Here is a 19,008-nt window from a genome sequence, read left to right on the forward strand (position 1 = left end):
CAGGAGCCCCTGACTTCTAATTTTTAAGGCAGAATGAAGATCTTATTGAAAACATTAAGACTGACTACCGTTTCCTCTGAAGCTAAAAAAACTAAAATTACTAAAAGGAATAGATTAACTCTAAGCTAGCACTTCTCTTCTATAGACTCATAAGAAAGAAGTTGCTTTTTTCAATGAAGAGTCTTCCTGGAATAAAAATTAGTCCTTTTACTGCATAGAAAGAAGATGTCTTTTGCACTGCTGGTGGGAATGCAAACTGGTGCTGCCACTCTGGAAAACAGTATGGAGGTTCCTGAAAAAATTAAAACTAGAACTACCCTATGGCCCAGCAATTGCACTACTAGGTATCTATCCAAGGGATACAGATGTGCTATTTTGAAAGGGCACATGCACCCCATTGTTTATAGCAGAACTATCAACAATAGTCAAGGTATGGAAAGAGCCTAAATGTCCATCAATGGATGAATGGATAAAGAAGATGTGATGTATATACATATATATATATATATATATATATATATATATATATATATTCTTTTTTATTGCATTTGATACACACACACACACACACACACACAATGGAGTATTACTCAGCAATCAAAAAGAATGAAATCTTGCCAACTACATGGATGGAACTAGAGGGTACTATGCTAAGTGAAATTAGTTAGTCAGAGAAAGACAAATATCATATGACTTCACTCATATGAGGACTTTAAGATACAAAAAAGATGAACATAAGGGAAGGAAAGCAAAAATAATGTAAAATCAAGGAGGGGGACAAACATAAGAGACTCTTAAATATAGAGAACACACAGAGGGTTACTGGAGGGGTTGTGGGAGGGGGGATGGGCTAAATGGGTAAGGGACATTAAGGAACCTACTCTTTTTTTTTTTAACGTTTATTTATTTTTGAGACAGAGAGAGATAGAGTATGAATGGGGGAGGGTCAGAGAGAAGGAGACACAGAATCTGAAACAGGCTCCAGGCTCTGAGCTGTCAGCACAGAGCCTGATACAGGGTCCAAAGGTGATATCATGACCTGAGGAGAAGTGGGCCACTTAACCAACTGAGCCACCCAGGCGCCCCTAGGAACCTACTCTTGAAATCATTGTTGCACTATATGCTAACTAACTCGATGTAAATTTAAAAATAAATAAATTATAAAAAATAATAAATAAATATAAAAATAGTCCTTTTATATTTCTATGACATGAGTCATACTTTTAGTAAATATGGTTATTGCCTCCCTAACATCCATTTCCACTCATCCCCATTTAGTAACTTCAATTTGGGGAATTAGTCTTAATTCAAGAGATGGGTCTGCTCCAGCTAAGAATAATCCTATTTCTCTTGCCAAGTGACTTGTTCAGAATGGGCTGATTCCTGCAATTCAAATATGAGGAGAAGGTTGCTGAACTCTTCTAGAAAATATCCCTTTTTACTCTTTCTTTTTCAAAATTGTATTTATTTATTTTGAGAGAGAGAGAGAGAGAGAATGAGCAAGGGAGATACAGAGAGAGGGGGAGAGAGAAAATCCCAAATAGTCTCCACACTGTCTGTGCTGAGCCCAATATGGAGCTTGATCTCATGAAACTGTGAGATCATGACCTGAGCTGAAATCAAGAGTCCGATGCTCAACCAACTGAGCCACCCAGGCACTCCCTTTTTACTCTTAAAGACAGTATAATGGAAAATTGTTCTCTCTACCTTTCACGGAATGTGAACATGAAGCACCTTATCCTAGCAACTGTTGGCAGCCATCTTGACAACATGAGGTGTGGCAACTTGAGGGCAAATCTGACATGGACAATGCTGAGAGAAAAGCAGAGAAATATTGCTAGAACCCTAATCAAACTAAACCTAAATCCTACCTCTGGATTTATAGTTATGTAAGCCATTAAAATCCTTTATTGTTTAGTCAGATTAAATTGATATTCCCATACTTCATCCGAAAGTATCCTAAGAAAGCATTAGTCCTCTCCTTCTTTATCTTCCCCATGTCCCCAATAACCAAAGCTACAAGATGAGTGTTGGTTCTGTAAGAGTTATAAACAAATATTTATCTCTCCTCTTGAGTTCTACAATGAAAAATGTTTTCTTTTTTATTTTATTAAAATATCTTCTCATATATTGGTATACCTAACTGATGCAAGAGACATCTTCTATATGTTATTTACTTGAATAAGAATTTTAAGCAAATATCAATATATATTCTACTAGAAAAGAAGGAACAAATAAAGATGACCAAATAAGTCCTTGAAGAAAGTGTTTTAAAAATGATCTCATCTTCAATAGATTACCCATGCCCTATTGTCTTAGCTGTGAACATTGCCCCCAAATAAATAGATATTCAGAACATCCAAGAAGTTGTTGAATAAACAGAAGCATGAGAAATTTTCACCAGTAGTTTTCAGTATGATACAAAAATAACATGGGTGGCAATAAAAATCAGTATACAATTCTCTATTTCTCTTATTTTAACTGCTATGTCCACATCTATCTAAACAAATATGCCAAAACAAGACAGTACTGTTCCTATAAAACATTAGTTACAATACATGTCACTCTTGACCTTTCCTTATTTATATCTGTCTTATAATGTGCCCATGGCAAGGGTTAATTCCAATACATTCCTGCTATGAATTTAATATGACAATCACTACACCTTCCTAACCAACTTAAATCTTTTGTTCCTAGCTTATAGTTTTAAACTGCACATCTGCAAATATCTCAGGGGGGGCAAAACTGACAGAACATAGAGAAATTGGAGTCTCAACAAGTTGCAAACATTCATGTATGTTCTAAGCCAGCAAAATAAGATTTCACTATCAAGGGCTTGCCTCCGTGATAAAAGCAAAAAAATAAAATAAAAAACAGGCATTAGAAAAGTCATAAACAAAGTTTTCCAAAGTTTTTTGGGGATCAGAAACACTCCAAAAAGTAATATAATAATATTTATGAGTTAAGAGCAAATATAATATGAAGTTTCAAAAAGAAAGGTCAAATGTTGAAATTTAAGGGGAAAGAAACTCAAAACAAAATGCAGAAGATGCATTTGGCACCCCAGTGCATGGGCAGGTGATAGCAGGTGATGCCAGGGAAGGTGTGTAGCAGGAGCCTGAGGATTTCCAGAGGAATAGGTGATGGCAGCAGATGGCGAGGAAACATGCAGAAACTAGAAGGAGTGTGATGTGGAGAATGTCTGAGTATGAAATGTGGTATGAAGGAGGGGTGGCTCCCTGCTCCAAGGACAGTGTGAAGATTGTGCCACTGCACAGTTGAATCTATGATTCAGGAAGGCCAGGGACACAAGATTAAAAAAACTGGGAAAGAAGATTTTTAAATATGCAAGATGGAAGAAGGAACCTCAGATAAGGGTCTGATGGATCAGGATAGCACCCAGTTTCCTGGGTGCGTCTAATTTTGCTCACAGACCACTCTAAAAAAGATAGCAGTTGGATCAGGGGATTATTCTTCATGACAAATACAAAGACATAGTAAACATCTTTGTGGAAGATGTTTCCCTATCAAATTTCAAGTCACAGGTGGGTGATTTTGGACAACTGGCATAAACTAACCAGGAATGAATGCTAAGAATGAAGTCAAAAAGATTTTTCAGTTTGTGATAGACTTGCTTTCACTTAGAAACTAGTAATTCTGTCCATTGGGGGTCCTTGGGTGTGTATAATAATATGACTATTTTACTCTTTATTGGATACTAGAGATTTGCTGATGTGTATGGGAGTTTGGCTGAGACTATGATAGGCTTATGGGCCCTATTAACTGTTCAGATTCTTTATAAAAGAGCACATGGGAAGAGTGAGGTGGATTAATGCAACTAATTTCAGCTAATGTACAGAAAGAGCTATATACCTAGTGAAGGATGCTTCAGCTGCAGAAGGAACGCCAAACATACACATGCATCTGACTGAGACTTCTCTGGCTGAGACAGAGCAAAAAGTAACCATGACCTTTAATTTCTGAAAGTTTGACTATAAATGATTAAAGGATTTAATTTGTGGCTTTAGTTTCTCCCTAAAAATACAATAATAGGAGGAGTTATATTGCTCAAACTTGAAGCAGATGTATATTGCTGGCATTGTCTTACTTATATAAATTTTATTTTATCATTCAGGCTCATTGCCTGGTCTCAGATAAATTACATTGGACAGCATGACTAGGCAAAGTTTAAGAAAAGAAATCAAATAAGTAGTGAATTCTTCAGCCTAGGGCGGGATTTCTCATCCTCAGTACTATTGACATTTTGAGCAGATAATTCTTTTACGGATAATGTCCCATGCATTGTAAGATGTTTAGCAGAATCCCTGACCTGCAGCCACTATATCTGTAGCTCTATCTTGCCCCCTCCCCCAGTTGTGACTACTAAAATTGTCTCTACACATTGCCAAATATCCCCTAGAGAACAAAATCCCCCTGATGCTGAACCTCTGACCTAGAGAACAAAGTGGACTTTGGGTTAATTTAACAGGTTCTGACTCATTTCAGAGCCTTTTAACAGAAAAAGCTGAACTGCTTACCATTACATACAAGAAAAGTGGTGCTTTTCAGGAAGTAGCCTCATGAAGACAGGAAAAGGATTGCCCTGAAATTTTCTGTTCTCCTCTTCCAAGGGAAACCCCATATGATATTTAACCACAGGGGAGTGATAAGACTAACAGATCATGGGAAACCAAGAACCATTTTCTGCCCCTCCCCCCCAAATTTCTGCCCAGATTTGTTGGATAGAAGCCAAGAAAAAATGAGTGCCGTATCACATTGGTGAAATTGGGACTAAGAAATGCCATTCCCTACATCACCAAATTATATAGGTTCAAGAGCCAATAAGTGGGAGTGGGAGAGATCCCTTTCACTATTACACCTAATAACTCACTTAAGGGATTTTTTTTGGTGTCTGTCCCACAGCCTTGGACTTGGTGATTTGAAGGTGCTAGTTACCAAGGGAGAAATGCTTCCAGTGAGGAAGGTAGTCATGTTCCATGTAACTGAGAGCTGAGACAGCCCTCTGATCATTAAGACTTCTCCTATTACTGAACCAAGAGGCAGAGGTTACTCCATTCATCGGGGACATTGATTACTATTACCATGGGGATCAGGGTAATAGTTCTGCTACTGCCCCCCAAATTTGGAACAAAGTTCTTGGCCATAGCTGCATTCTTGACTCCTCCTGACTATAGCTCCTACCAGAAAGCTACTTTCCTATGGGCTCCTTTGCCTTTTCAATTTTAGCTTTACACAATTACTGGTCCCTTCTGCTCTGAAGTTTCCAGACTAAAAGCCAAAGCTGTTGCAATGAGCTGCAAGGACTTAAGTAGTGTGTCCGTTACATCTCTTTGCCTTGTTATGTCTCTGATTTCATCCCTTACCAACTGCCCCCTGTTCCCTCCGTCCCACCTACATAGACCTCTGTAGTGTTGCTCAAAGATACCAGGAATCCTCTGTCCCTGTGTTCTGTGCTTTTTCTGCTCTATACTGGAAATGTTTTTCCCTGATGACTGGGATTGGCATCGGTATAGTCTAGTGAAGGAGAAAAGATGAGAAGGAAGGCATTAAGCAGATGGAATAAATGCAGGCAGATTGGTTGTGCATTGATCTTTATTGAGTCTGAGGATGTGTGTGTGAGAGGTCAGTATTATGAGAAGTAAGGGAAATGATTCATTTTCAGAAATACCAAAAAAAAGCTGTGCTGTCTAGTTAACAGTAGGTTTATAACCTATTGGAAATATGTAGGAACCCTCCCCACCCCATCCCTGCCACAATGGAGTCCCAAATCCTTAGACACTTCACTTCCTGGTCCTTCTTCCCCTCTCCATTTCACAGGCTTATTTTTGTGGGCTTTGCAAAGAGCATGTGCCAAAGAACAAAGGGGAGGAGAACTGAAAATCTCTGTTTCACCTCAGGGAATGTACATTTGTTTCAGTCAGACTATTTTCTGCCTTATATGGGCATGAGCAACATCCAGGTAAGGCTATAACCTCTGTAGTACTCAGCCAATAAGGAACCGGGGGAGGGATGTGCATGCTAGGAAATAAATTGTCTGCTGTAACTGCCCTGAGTGTGCCTGTCCAGCAGACACCCACTCTTGCAGGAACGTTGGTTAAAGCCTCACTTCACTGCACTCCAAGCCCCTGCGTCCTTCCTTTGATTGGGTAGGTGGGCTTATTTCTCACAGTATACTACACTCTCTACTTTTGTATGTATAATAAGAAATTGAAAAGAACCTCTGGAGTTGGATCTGAGGAGCGGGCATTTTAGCAAGTTATCCGTGTGGTACTCATGTATGAAGTCATTTGGGAACCCTGGTTCTGGTGCCTATAAATCTTTCTATTCTGTAGAGTGGGAAGTTTCCAGAAATCTTTGTTTATCCAGGGCTCCAAATTCTTCCTTATGATGTTCTGCTCACCCCCTTCTCCTTATGAGTCCCTGCCACATTCTTAGAATCTTTTCCTGTCTGATTCTCACCTTAGATGTCAGTTATGTCGTGTGTCAGCTCTTTATCCTCTTTAATAAGCCTGACAGTTTTCCTCACTTTTGCCAGCAGATCAGCTGACATTATGCTCTCACATAATTACAGAGTGCCTCCGGCAACAAGATAAACACAAAACATGCCCTTTGGGTCACTGGAAATACTCCCTCCATGTTTACAGTTCTGAGTTTGCAGATGATCTACAGCTTTAGAGCTGCCTCCTGCTAAATTGTCACAACAAAATGCCCATTTTCCCTGAAATTTTTCTCTCAAACTTGCTGACACCTAGGAAGTTAGAAACTCCTGGGACCCAAGAGGGCTATAATCCTGTTGCACATAGCAAACAGCTGTTAGTTTACAAAGTGCTGATAATTAACAATTTGTATTAGCTACATGTCAACCAGGACACCTCACAGGCACCATTAACATACAGGGTCTCTGGAGTCAAATTTTCCAAACTCTGGCATTTCTTCTTGCTTGTTATTCCCTGATGGGCTCCTTTTTTTTTTCCAAAGTACTGTTACACTGTAGCAGGCTGGGAGTTGAAGACAGTTCTACCAGTATCCATGAATTCTTCTTAAACTTCAATTCCTTTATCTATGACATGAGGAGATTTGATGAGGCTAGATTTCTCAAGCTTTACTACCCAAAGTGTGCTCCACAGTCCTGCAGCACTGGTATCCCTGGAGAACTGGTCAATAATGCAGATTTTTAGGTCCCACTCCAAACCTACTGAACTAGAGTCAGCATGTTATTTTAAATATTTTTTAATGTTTATTTATTTTTGAGAGACAGAGGGAGAAAGGGAGGGAGGGTGGGAAGGGCAGAGAGAAACAGAGACACAGAATCCAAAGCAGGCTCCAGGCTCTGAGCTCTTAGCACAGAGCCTGATGCAGGGCTTGAACCCAGGAGCCATGAGATCATGACCTGAGCCAAAGTCATCTGCTCAACCGACTGAGCTACCCAGCCGCCCCCAGAGTCAGCATTTCAAATAGACTTCCACATGACTCTTACCCACAGGATGGCACCTTTTTATTTCTGTTGTAACAAATTACTACAAACTTAGTGACTTAAAACAAAATTATTATGTTACGGTTCTGTGGGTCAGAAGTGTGACACAGGTCTCACTGGTCTAAAATCAACAAGGCTGTCAACAGGGTTCAGTCCCTTCTCAAGGCTGTGGAAAGGATCTATTTCCTTGCCTCTTCTAGCTTCTAGAAGCAGCCTGCATTCTTTGGCTCATGGCTTCCTTTCTCCATCTTGAAAGCCAACAGTGTTGCATCTCTCTGACTTTCCAGAATCATGTCTCTCTCTAACCCTAAACTCAGTAGGGAAAAGTTCTCCACCTTTAAGGGCTAGCATGATTATATTAGGCTCATTTGGATTATGTAGGATAATCTTGCCACTTTGGAATCCTTAACTAAATTGCATCAGAAAAATCCTTTTTGTCATATAAAGTAACATATTTATATTCCCAGGGATTATGATGTAGACATTTTTGGAAGCCATGATTCTGCTTACTCAACACTAAATTTTTTTTTTAATGTTTTTATTTATTTTCAAGAGAGAGCAAGAAAGAGTGTGAACAGGGGAAGGATACAGAGAGAGGAAGACACAGAATCGAAAGCAGACTCCAGGCTCTGAGCTGTCAGCACAGAGCCCAATGCGGGGCTTGAACACAGGAGCTGTGAGATCATGACCTGAGCCAAAGTCAGACATTTAACCTACTGAGCCACCCAGACGTCCCTACTCCACACTAAATTTTGAGAAGTTCTACTCATTACAACATATTCAACTCTAAGAAAATAACTTGAATTCTTTTGTCTGTTTTGACTACATTCTTCTTGTTATAGGTTGAATTGTATCCCTCTACTACTCCTCCCTGCCCCAAAATTCATATGTTGAAGTCACAACCCCTAGTGCCCCAGGCCATGACTTTACTTGGAGATAGGGCCTTTAAAGAGGTAATCAAGGTAAAATGAGCTTATGGGGTAGTGAGTGGCCCTAGTCCAAAATGACTTGTATCTTTATAAGAAGAGCAAATTAGGATACAGACATGCACAGAGGAAAAAAAAAAAAAAAAAAAACATATGAAGACACAGAAGACAACCATTTATGAGGTAAGGAGCGAGACCTTAGAAGGAACCAGACCTAGCAACACTTTCATCTTGGACTTCCAGCCTCCAGGCTGTGAGAAAATAAATGTCTTTTGTGTAAGCCCTCCAGTCTGTGGTACTTCGTCATGGCAGGCCTAGCAAATTAATACACCTGCCAGTGCGATTTCAACATACTTTGCGACAACCATGACTACACCCTCATCAGTGCTGCTTTGTTATTGAGCTACTGAAGTCTTCCTGAACTGAGTTTAATCACTTTTATCCCCTCTATCTGATAATAACTTAATCTCTACCTCAGTGTTAGACAGAATGATAACCCAGCGTACTTGCTTTCCCTGGTGACTCAGTCTACAGAAACATGTTCATCCTTCTTAACAAAATACACAAATTCAACTCAGTTCTGCATAAAATCCTTGCTGCTTTATCCAAGATTGTGTGCCGTTAATTATTCCCTCTCTTCCCAGGTTTTCTATCCTCTGCCAGTGAATCTTCCCTAACTACAAAAACGCTTGGTTCTACCTATTCAGTAGAACCACCAGCCTATAGTTCTTGTAAAACACTAACTTGTGCAAGAAGGAATTCGTACTCAACCTCTGCATTCTTATCACCAAGCCACTGCTTCCCATCTCACAATCTGACTTCTATCCCAAACAGTAGGCCAGAACTGCCACCTCGGGTATAACTGGTGACCATTTTTATGACTGCCAAATCTGGTAGTATCTTCTCACTTTTCATTCTCTTTGATCTGCAGTTTCAACAGTGTAGATTGGACTTTTTTGCAGTGTTGTACTATTTCTTTTTTATTTTCCTTCTTCTCTAATGTTTCCTTCTTTGTCTCTTGCACTGACTCCATTTCTAAAACTATTCAGTGAGCCCTTACCATGTTTCGGAACAGGGCTGATTCTTACCCTTAAAGAATTTGCTCTTTTTCTTCCCTACCTGAAGTGGGCTTTTCCCATGTTTAAATGCAATTGTTTCCCAAATATCAATCCTTGGGGTTCTCGGTTTTTCTCATAGTAATGTATTTACTCCTAATGATTTTTAACTAGGGCCTCATTGAAAGTAATTCCCAAAACTTTATTTATTTTTCATGACTTTCACTAAACTTATCTATTATCATGTTGCTGTACTATTTTATATTCTACATCTGAAATTAAACTTTATACAAATGAGCCAAAATTGTGCTTACTGAAATTGTGCATTGAAAAAGATAGAATAGGGGCGCCTGGGTGGCTCAGTCGTTAAGCATCTGACTTCAGCTCAGGTCATGACCTCACAGTTTGTGAGTTCGAGCCCCACGTCAGGCTCTGTGCTGACAGCTTAGAGCCTGAGGCCTGCTTTAGATTCTGTGTCTCCTCTCTCTTTCCCTCCCCAACTTGTGCTCTGTCTCTCTATGTCTCTCAAAAAATAAAAAATGTAAAAAAAAAATTTTTTTTAAAGAAAAAGATAGACTATACAACAGTAAATACTTTGGTAGACTTTACCATTAGGTTAAAACTAAGAATATAAATTTTAATGTGATAAATGCAACAACCTGCAAATATTAACCACACAGGTACAAAGACGAGAGACTAGTTTTTATAAAGGAATCTGTAAAAAAGAGACATGAGACTACATTAAAAAGCTAGTAAATCTTAGACTGCATTAAGAGAGCATAGTTTCTAGAACAAGAAGGAAGGACATTCCATTGTTGTCTGGGCAGATAATACTAGGGTCAAACTTTTGAAATAGTTACTGGCACTTACCAATGGATGGCTAGCCAAAGAGCATGAGTAAAAACAATCAAAACGGAGGGAATCTGAAAAGTGTTTCTTAGGTCAAAACATTAAAAAACAAAACAAAAAGGGAATACTTTGAATCAAATGACTAGTTTTCTGAAGCACAAGAAGCTGAAAATCTATGAAACAAAGAGATGAAAAAAGATGGTGAAGACAGAGCATTGTGTAAAGCAACAAAATGAAGTGGAAATACTTACAGCTCAACTGGCAGAAAAAGATAGTAACCTTCAAAAATGTCAAGAAGAATGGGATCAACTTATTGCAGCTTTAGAAATACAGCTGAAGGGACTGATCTCTAGCAACGTACAGAAAAATAATGAAATTGAACAACTTAAAAAGATCACATCAGAGGCTTCTGTAACAGAAGAAAAAACTTTAGTTATCAAGCCTAGCCATAGGAGTTCAATGGATCTTATCAGAGGTGAAACTGAACCTCAAACAACAAGTTTTGAAATTTCTAGAAATGAGTAGAGGATGGTTCTGCAGTCTTGGACTCTTGTGAAGTATCAACAGAAAATAATCAAAGTACTCCATCTCCAAAGCCTGAGTTAGAGATTCAATTTACACCTTTATGTCCAAACAAATTGTCAGTGAAACACCCTGGTTTTACCTTACCAGTGACAGTTAAGATTTCCAAGGCCCAGAAGAGGAAGAGTAATGAAATAGAGGAAAGTAAATATTTCCAAGATGGTGGAGATAGAAATAGTATTAAGCATATTCCTGAAGCTCTGTCAGGATTTGGTGAAATGTGAAAATAAGAAGAATACTATGCCCAGAACTAATTTAAGTCCCTTGCTTTTGAGCATAGGAATTCTTGTGTCAAAAGGAACAAAAGGCTTCCACACATCCATCATGTAAGAACTACACTATTTACAGAGTCAGGCATCCACGGTTAGTATAAAGTTGGCCTCTAAGAAAAAAGAAGGAATGCTACAGAAATTTGGAGACTCTTACAACATTCTCCAGCAATTCTTCAATCAAAAGCAAAGAAGATAATTGAAACAATGAGCTCTTCAGTGGTCTCAATGTGGAAGTAAGTTAAGAAAATGTGTCTCAACCAAAACCAGACAAATGGAAATTATACACAAATGAAATTTCATCTCCTATTACATATATCTGGCCAAGTGATTTTGATGGTCCATAAAGTGAAAGAGAGTAATCATCAGATTCTCAAACAATGACTTTGAACTAAAACAGCCAAATAAATCACTTATGGAGAATGTGTCAATATAAATTTTATGTTCATAATCATTGCAACTTGCATCCTGACTTTTCAAAGGTAATTGTATATATTATGATGCATTAAATCCCTCTGTGTACACATTGCTATTTTATACATGGTATAACTTTAATTCAATAAAGAAAATAATCCAATAATACAAAAAAATGGCTAGCTCCAAATATGAAATGTAGCTATAAATGACAAAACACATGATAAAGTCTGATTCAATATGGAAGACCTTTCTAATAAAGATGTTAAAAAATACATCCAGTTGCCATGTAATGACCTCTGCACCACAAAAATCCTACATCACCAAAAGTGTCCAAGAATTTAGGGTCTGTATTAAAGAAAAGCGATCTAACCTGACAGAAAGACAATGGACTTTGGATTCAAATAATATTGAATTCAAATGATGGCTTAGTAACTTCCACCTAGGTCATCTTGGAGAAGTTATTGACTTCTCTGAGCCACATCTACTCATATATAAAATTGGAAAATATTAACTTTGAGTGTTGTAAAGATTATATATAGTACATGTGAATTATTTGACCCTTGTCATTATAACTTTTAACAATGCATAGGTATAAATTTTGACTAAATTAAGCCTCCTAAGTCCTTTCCAATTCTAAGATCCTATGATTCCAAATTTTCTGAGAGCCCAGTGAAGATGTACAACATTGTTTAAATACAGCTGACCTTTGAACAACATACTTTTGAACTGCAGGAGTCCATTTATATGTGGACTTTTTTTTTCTATAAATACGCTAAAGGGCTGTAAAAGTATTTTCTCCTCCTTAGGATTTTCTTAATAATATTTTTTTTCTTTAGCTTACTTTATTGTAAGCATATAGTATATAATGCATATAACATACAAAATATGTGTTAATCAACTGCTTATGTTATCAGTAAGGCTTCTATTCAACAGTAGGCTATTAGTAGTTATATTCTGGGGGAGTCCAAAGTTATACATGAATTTTTAGCTGTGTAGGAGATCAGTGCCCCTAATTCTTGCATTGTTCAGGGTCAATGTTACAATTGTTTTTCTACATCACTAGAGAGTTATTTTATCCCTGTGCTAGAGGTCTCCAGAGACACAGGATATGTGAGTATATATGGATAAATACAGATGATAGTAGAGATAGAGATAGATTTATTTTAAGAAATTGGCTCACACAATTGTGGAGGTTGGCAAGTCTGAAATCTGCAGGGTACCCTGGACGGCTGGAAACCTAGGAAAGAGGTGATGTTGCAGTCTTGAGTCTGAAGGCAATTGAAGTCAGAATCATTCTTAGGGTATCCCAGTTTTCTGTTAAGGGCTTCAACTGGTTGGATGAGATCTACCTACAATATGGAGGATAATTGGCTTTATTCAAGGCCTACTGATTTAGATATTAATCACATTTAAAAAATCAACTTCACAGCATCTAGACAAGTGTTTGATCAAATATCTGGGTGCCATAGCCAGGCCATGCTGAGAGCTAAAATTAATCATTAAAATCCCCATTATACTCCAAAGTGAGTGGCACTGTGTCAGATGATGGTATCTTAAATATATTCCATATTCTATTCTATTTTCATAAAATGATCATTTGATGGTGCTGGGAAAACTGGACAATGATATGCAGAAAAGTGAACCTGGACCACTTTCTTACACCATACAAAAAAATAAACTCAAAATGGATGAAAGACCTAAAGGTAAGACAGGAAGCCATCAAAATCCTAGAGGAGAAAGCAGGCAAAACTTCTTTGACCTCGGCCGCAGCAACTTCTTACTCAACACGTCTCCAGAGACAAGGGAAACAAAAGCAAAAACGAACTATTGGGACCTCATCAAAATAAAAAGTTTCTGCACAGTGAAGGAAATAATCAGCAAAACTAAAAGGCAACCAAGGGAATGGGAAAAGATATTTGCAAATGACATATCAGAGAAAGGGTTAGTATCCAAAATCTATAAAGAACTTCTCAAACTCAACTCAAAAAACAAATAGTCCAGTGAAGAAATGGGCAAAAGACATGAATAGATACTTCTCCAAAGAAGACATCCAGATGGCTAATAGACACATGAAAAAATGCTCAACATCACTCATCATCAGGGAAATACAGATCAAAACCACAATGAGATACCACCTCACACCAGTCAGAATGGCTAACATGAACAACTCAAGCAACAAAAGATGTTGGCGAGGATGTGGAGAAAGAGGATCTCTTTTGCACTGCTGGTGGGAATGCAAACTGGTGCTGCCACTCTGGAAAACAGTATGGAGATTCCTCAAAAAATTAAAACTAGAACTACCCTATGATCCAGCAATTGCACTACTAGGTATTTATCCAAGGGACACAGGTGTACTGTTTTGAAAGGGCACATGCACCCCAATGTTTACAGCAGCACTATCAACAATAGTCAAGGTATGGAAAGAGCCTAAATGCCCATCGATGGATGAATGGATAAAGAAGATGTGGTATATATATATCTCTGTTGCAATGGGATTGAACCTAGGGAAAGAACAGAGAAAAGTTCATGTTTTTCTCTAAATTATAATTTCCCTATGCCAAATGAAGTATCTAAAGTTAAGACACTTCAATATTTCCTTTTGAATTATTTTTTAAGTTTTCAGTATGATAATGGTTAATATTTTTAATCTGTATTTTGGAGCTACAGATTGAAATATTTACTGTAAAAATGGTAAAATGTTTGAGATCATGACAGAAGCTTGGTGATGACTATATGGGGACCCTTTATACTATTCCATTTATGGGTTTGAAATTTTCTATAACAGAAAGTTATAAACAATTTCTCCATGGCATGCTGGTATTTTACTAGTATTTTAGGCAAATGTTTTGCTGAATACCTGTTCTTTAAAGCTACAATCAGTGCATGGCAGTTTATATTTTGAACTGCATGACTATAATCATTAATCTTGCATTTGTCTCTATACTTGTACCTATTCCTGTAAAGTGGCCAAACTGCTTCCTCTGGGGAAGAGGGCACACATTTTCAACAGAAGCAGAATTCTTAGCCTTTAGGGCTCAACAAGTAAGTAAAAACAAAGTTCAATGAACGATTTCATATTCATAATTTTCAACATTACTTAAAGATTCCCTATAAGGATTACTGAAATACTGGCATGTATTGGGAGATACTCTGGTATTTGGAAAGGATTGCTGTTCACTACAACCACCATTATTTTAATAGTTGCCTCCACTACTCATCTCTGACCTCAGCCTAGTTCTCCACTGTGACCTCAAGGAACCTTACAAAACATACAAAAAGGAAAAAAAAATCCGTATCTTTTCTCTCCATAATCAAACCAGAATGTTAAGGAAGGGTGAACTTCCTTTAGTGACTCCTTCTATGAAAATGACCTGAGGCAAAAGTCAGAGGTCTCCTCAGGCAGATGAGTATGTAAAGAGCCTGACTTTTCAGAAAAAGATTTGTCAACATAAAGGTTGAATTTAATGGGTTGCTTTCTCAGAGCTAGAACTAAGGTTTTCACATTGCAGCTCTCTCAAATGGCCTTATTCTACTTGATGTAGGTGACAAATAATAAAGCTACTGGATCATTGCAGAAAAATTCTCATCTATAGTATTATAATTCTTCAAATAACATTTTTTTCAGTAACAGTTTTCTTAAGTAAACTGAATTTTTAATGTCATCTGTTGTATGCAACTTCAAATCTTTTTTCCCAAATATATAGCTCCTGCTCAACTAATGGTTTTCTACTTTCATCTTGCAGATTTATAATCTATTATAAATACTAGTGTATTTATAATACACTAATGTTTCTTACCAAGAATCTTTGGTTTAATCCACAAAACTCAAATCGACTGTCTGATCCCATTGCCCATGCTAAAGTATTACTGTTTTAATGTCATTAGTCAATCATAGAACTGTTTTCTATGCACACATTTGTTTCAAAATTATGTAAAATAAAATCCTCCAAGGCTTTCAGATTGCAGGCCACAATTGTTTTTTGTACTTTAGAATATTCTAGACATATTATTGAGGGGGTATACTATTTATGAAAATTATTCCTGGCCTCATTTTTTTCAAATAGTTTAAAAAGCATAATTTAGAAATTTATTACATTTGTTTTTCCTCCTTTACTATGTCATCAACACTGGCTGCACATTCTTTGAATTGCAGCAAAGAATTTGGCTGTCTAGACACAACAAAATAAGAACACAAGGCTTACTTCAAGTAAATCACTAACTTGTGTTAGCCAACAATGAGCAGAAAGACTTTCTCAACACTTTTGTTCTGTTTCATTGGAGAAACAGGAATCATTGCAGAAATCTAGGATTTAAGGACCATATTCATTTTACATTTTCTCTTCTATTTTTTCCATTCTATAAATAAAGATTTTTTGAAAGAGAAACTACCAAAAATGCAGTGCTTGACTGGAATTGTCTAATATTGATATATTCTTATTGTATATATTTATGTTCAATATACAATGCAAACTTTGCTGAACAAATCTAGAAGCAAGAGATGTCACCTGTTTCTCTGACCTGCATTTGGAAAGCTTCAATCCTGACCCTTGCCTATTATAATAATATCACAGCCTGTTTAAGGGAGGAAGAGTTTGGAGATTTGTGCATGGCCCTTTCTTTTACAGAAACCAAGGATACACCAAAGGAGAAGTTATTCAGGATCAGAAGTGCTCTCTGGACTCGACTGACCCCTCACAGACTTCTTCTTAAAAAAACTGAGTGGACCAGAAAGACTTCTGTCCTGGAATAGAAAGACCAGCTAAATTCATAGTAAGTTAGCTGTATATGGAAGGAAAATGATTACTTTTATTATATATATATATAATATATTATATATTATATATATATAAATATATATATATATATATATATATATATATATATATATATATATAAATCATTTGTCTAGTAAGGACTCCTTAAAAAGCAAAGCCCTCAAAATTTAGGTCTCCATCTGTTCCCTTTGGCAAAAATTAAGAAACACATGCAATCTTTATTGTGGTTAGCCGTGACAGAAAACATAGAATCATGCCTTATAGCATGCTAAAGGGATTTTTAAATCCTCATGGACATTCCTTAAGCAGAATTACTAATGCTAATTCTGTGATTCTCTATTGGTTTTACTTGTTTGTTAATACAATAACATTCAAATCCTATTGTCTTAAATCTAGACTTATCAAGAGAGATTTCTAGCTGCATGTGGGACAGATTACTCCCATATTCCTGTTACAAGCAATTCAATAAGGCAGTGATGCATTTAACTGCACACTGGCTGCTAGTTTAAGAAACATTATCTTCCTGTATTAAAATTGTTCTATCTTGATAATAGAAAGTCCAAAATTCAGAAGTAAACTGGATTGTTTATTACTAGCCCTGGTATACTAAAGTCTGAAGAAATTACACATTTTAATATGTTTGTTTGATGGCTTTGCATCAAAAATTCTTCCTGTAGAATCTTCATGGACAAACCTTCTGCCAACACACACACACACACACACACACACTCACATACTACATGCCTACAATGCTTCAGAGTTAATATCTGAAGTTTGGTATCCCAAAATAGAAGAGTGAAAGGCATATTCCCAGGGTTATAAAAATCTAGCAGAGACTGGCCCGCCCCATCATGAAATTTTTTTGAAGTTTCATGTCTTAAAATCTTTTTTTAAATTACCACAGGGGCCGCTGGGTGGCTCAGTTGGTTAAGTGTCCTACTTCAGCTCAGGTCATGATCTCATGGCTTGTGAGTTTGAGCCCCATCAGGCTCTATGCTGACAGATTGGAGACTGGAGCCTGCTTCAGATTCGGTGTCTCCCTCTCTCTGCCCCTCCCCCTCTCGTGCTTTGTATCTCTCTCAGAAATAAGCAAACATTAAAAAAAAGTTTTAATTACCATAAATTTTGCATTTGATTGAATGTGTCTCTGTTCTGACATAAATATTATGTCTCAAAGAACTAAGTGACCAAAACTGATATTCCAAGAAGATATGTATCCTGTGGCTTCACATAGTGATATGGGTCATGGGCACCTAGCTTGAGATTCTGGACGTACAGAATGTACAGGTTAGCAAAACTGAGTTGCTATTTAATATAATTTGCATAATTGTCAATCTCACTTTTCCCGGGCATCCAGATAATGTAGACCAAGTTCACCGCATGGGCAGGCAGTCCTAGGGCTTCCAAAGAGCAAGCAGTAGGTGGAGTGCAGGACAGGCAGGAGGCTGAAAATTAGGTGAGTCATTCATTTGCTTATTTACTGCCTCCTGAGCTTCAGGCACTGAAATAGATAAGGAGCAGAAAATGCAAAAATGGATACATTACAATTCCTAACCAAAGACCCTCACAAACTAGTGGAAGAAAACAGGCACCCACACTAGAAATTATGTATCAAAGTTAAAAGCATAAAGGTGGGGAAACATGCTTAAAGCTCTGGAATTGAGGGAGGGGCAGGAACTAACGTGGAGGCAGTGGCACAGAAAGTCCTGTTAATTTTGACTCTTTCATTGTCCTAAGAAATTTAAGTATTGTTTTAAATTTCTGAAGCAGTGCTCCCAGGCTCAGAGAGAAATGTGAAGAACTTGGGATTGTTACTTTCTCTGAACTCAGACCTTGGTGTAAACAGGTCATGTCTGACTTAGCAACAAGATCAATCTAAAGACATCCTCATGAATAACTGATTTATTCCAACAGGATAAGGACAGTTTTGTTGCTTTTAAAGACTCCTCTTAATTTAATCAAGTTGCTTCCCCCTAAGGGCAGCATTAGGTTACAGAGGTCTTACTCCAAGGAATAGATTTCAGGTACCAAATTGGGTAATGGGACAAACCTGAATGGTCAAGTTAGATGTTCCCTCAAGCTTAACATGATGGAGTTTGGGGATAAGTAGAAGTAGTCAAGAAAGACATCCTATGTGGATGTTTTGAACAAGTTGGTGTGTAAAGTTATAGGAAACATAGGGAGAGAAGTGTAATTTTTTTTAAAAAAAAATCTTTTTAATGTTTATTTATTTTTGAGAGACAGAGTGTGAGCGGGGCAGGGGCAGAGAGAGAGGGAGACACAGAATGTGAAGCAGGCTCCAGGCTCTGAGCTGTCAGCACAGAGCCCAAAAAGGGGCACGAACCCACAAACTGTGAGATCATGACCTAAGCCGAAGTAGGATGCTTAACCGACTGAGCCACCCAGGTGCCCCAAGAGAAGTGTAATTTCTATGAGGGTTGGGAACAGAATTTAAGTTCGGATTTGGACAAGAGGGATTTTCCACGCCTTGCAAGCCAGCAAAATTGATGTGTCAAGTCTTCTATTGGGTTTGTAAGTCTGGAAATCAGGACAGAGATTTAAACTACAGATTCTCAGAGGCAGTTTTTAAAAAATAAATAAGGACAGAAGCTATGAGAGAGGATGAAGATGACTTAGGAA

The 19,008-nt window shown here is 37.6% G+C and overlaps 1 pseudogene; it reads left to right on the forward strand.

The window, feature by feature from the left end:
* Window positions 1-5,965: 5,965 nt before the first annotated feature.
* LOC109248529 (kinesin-like protein KIF20B) lies at window positions 5,966-11,584 on the forward strand (annotated as a pseudogene).
* Window positions 11,585-19,008: the final 7,424 nt, after the last annotated feature.

This window comes from Panthera pardus, unplaced genomic scaffold, assembly GCF_024362965.1.
Source record: "Panthera pardus isolate Hobbes unplaced genomic scaffold, ASM2436296v1 HiC_scaffold_17, whole genome shotgun sequence".
Classification (NCBI taxonomy): domain Eukaryota; kingdom Metazoa; phylum Chordata; class Mammalia; order Carnivora; family Felidae; genus Panthera; species Panthera pardus.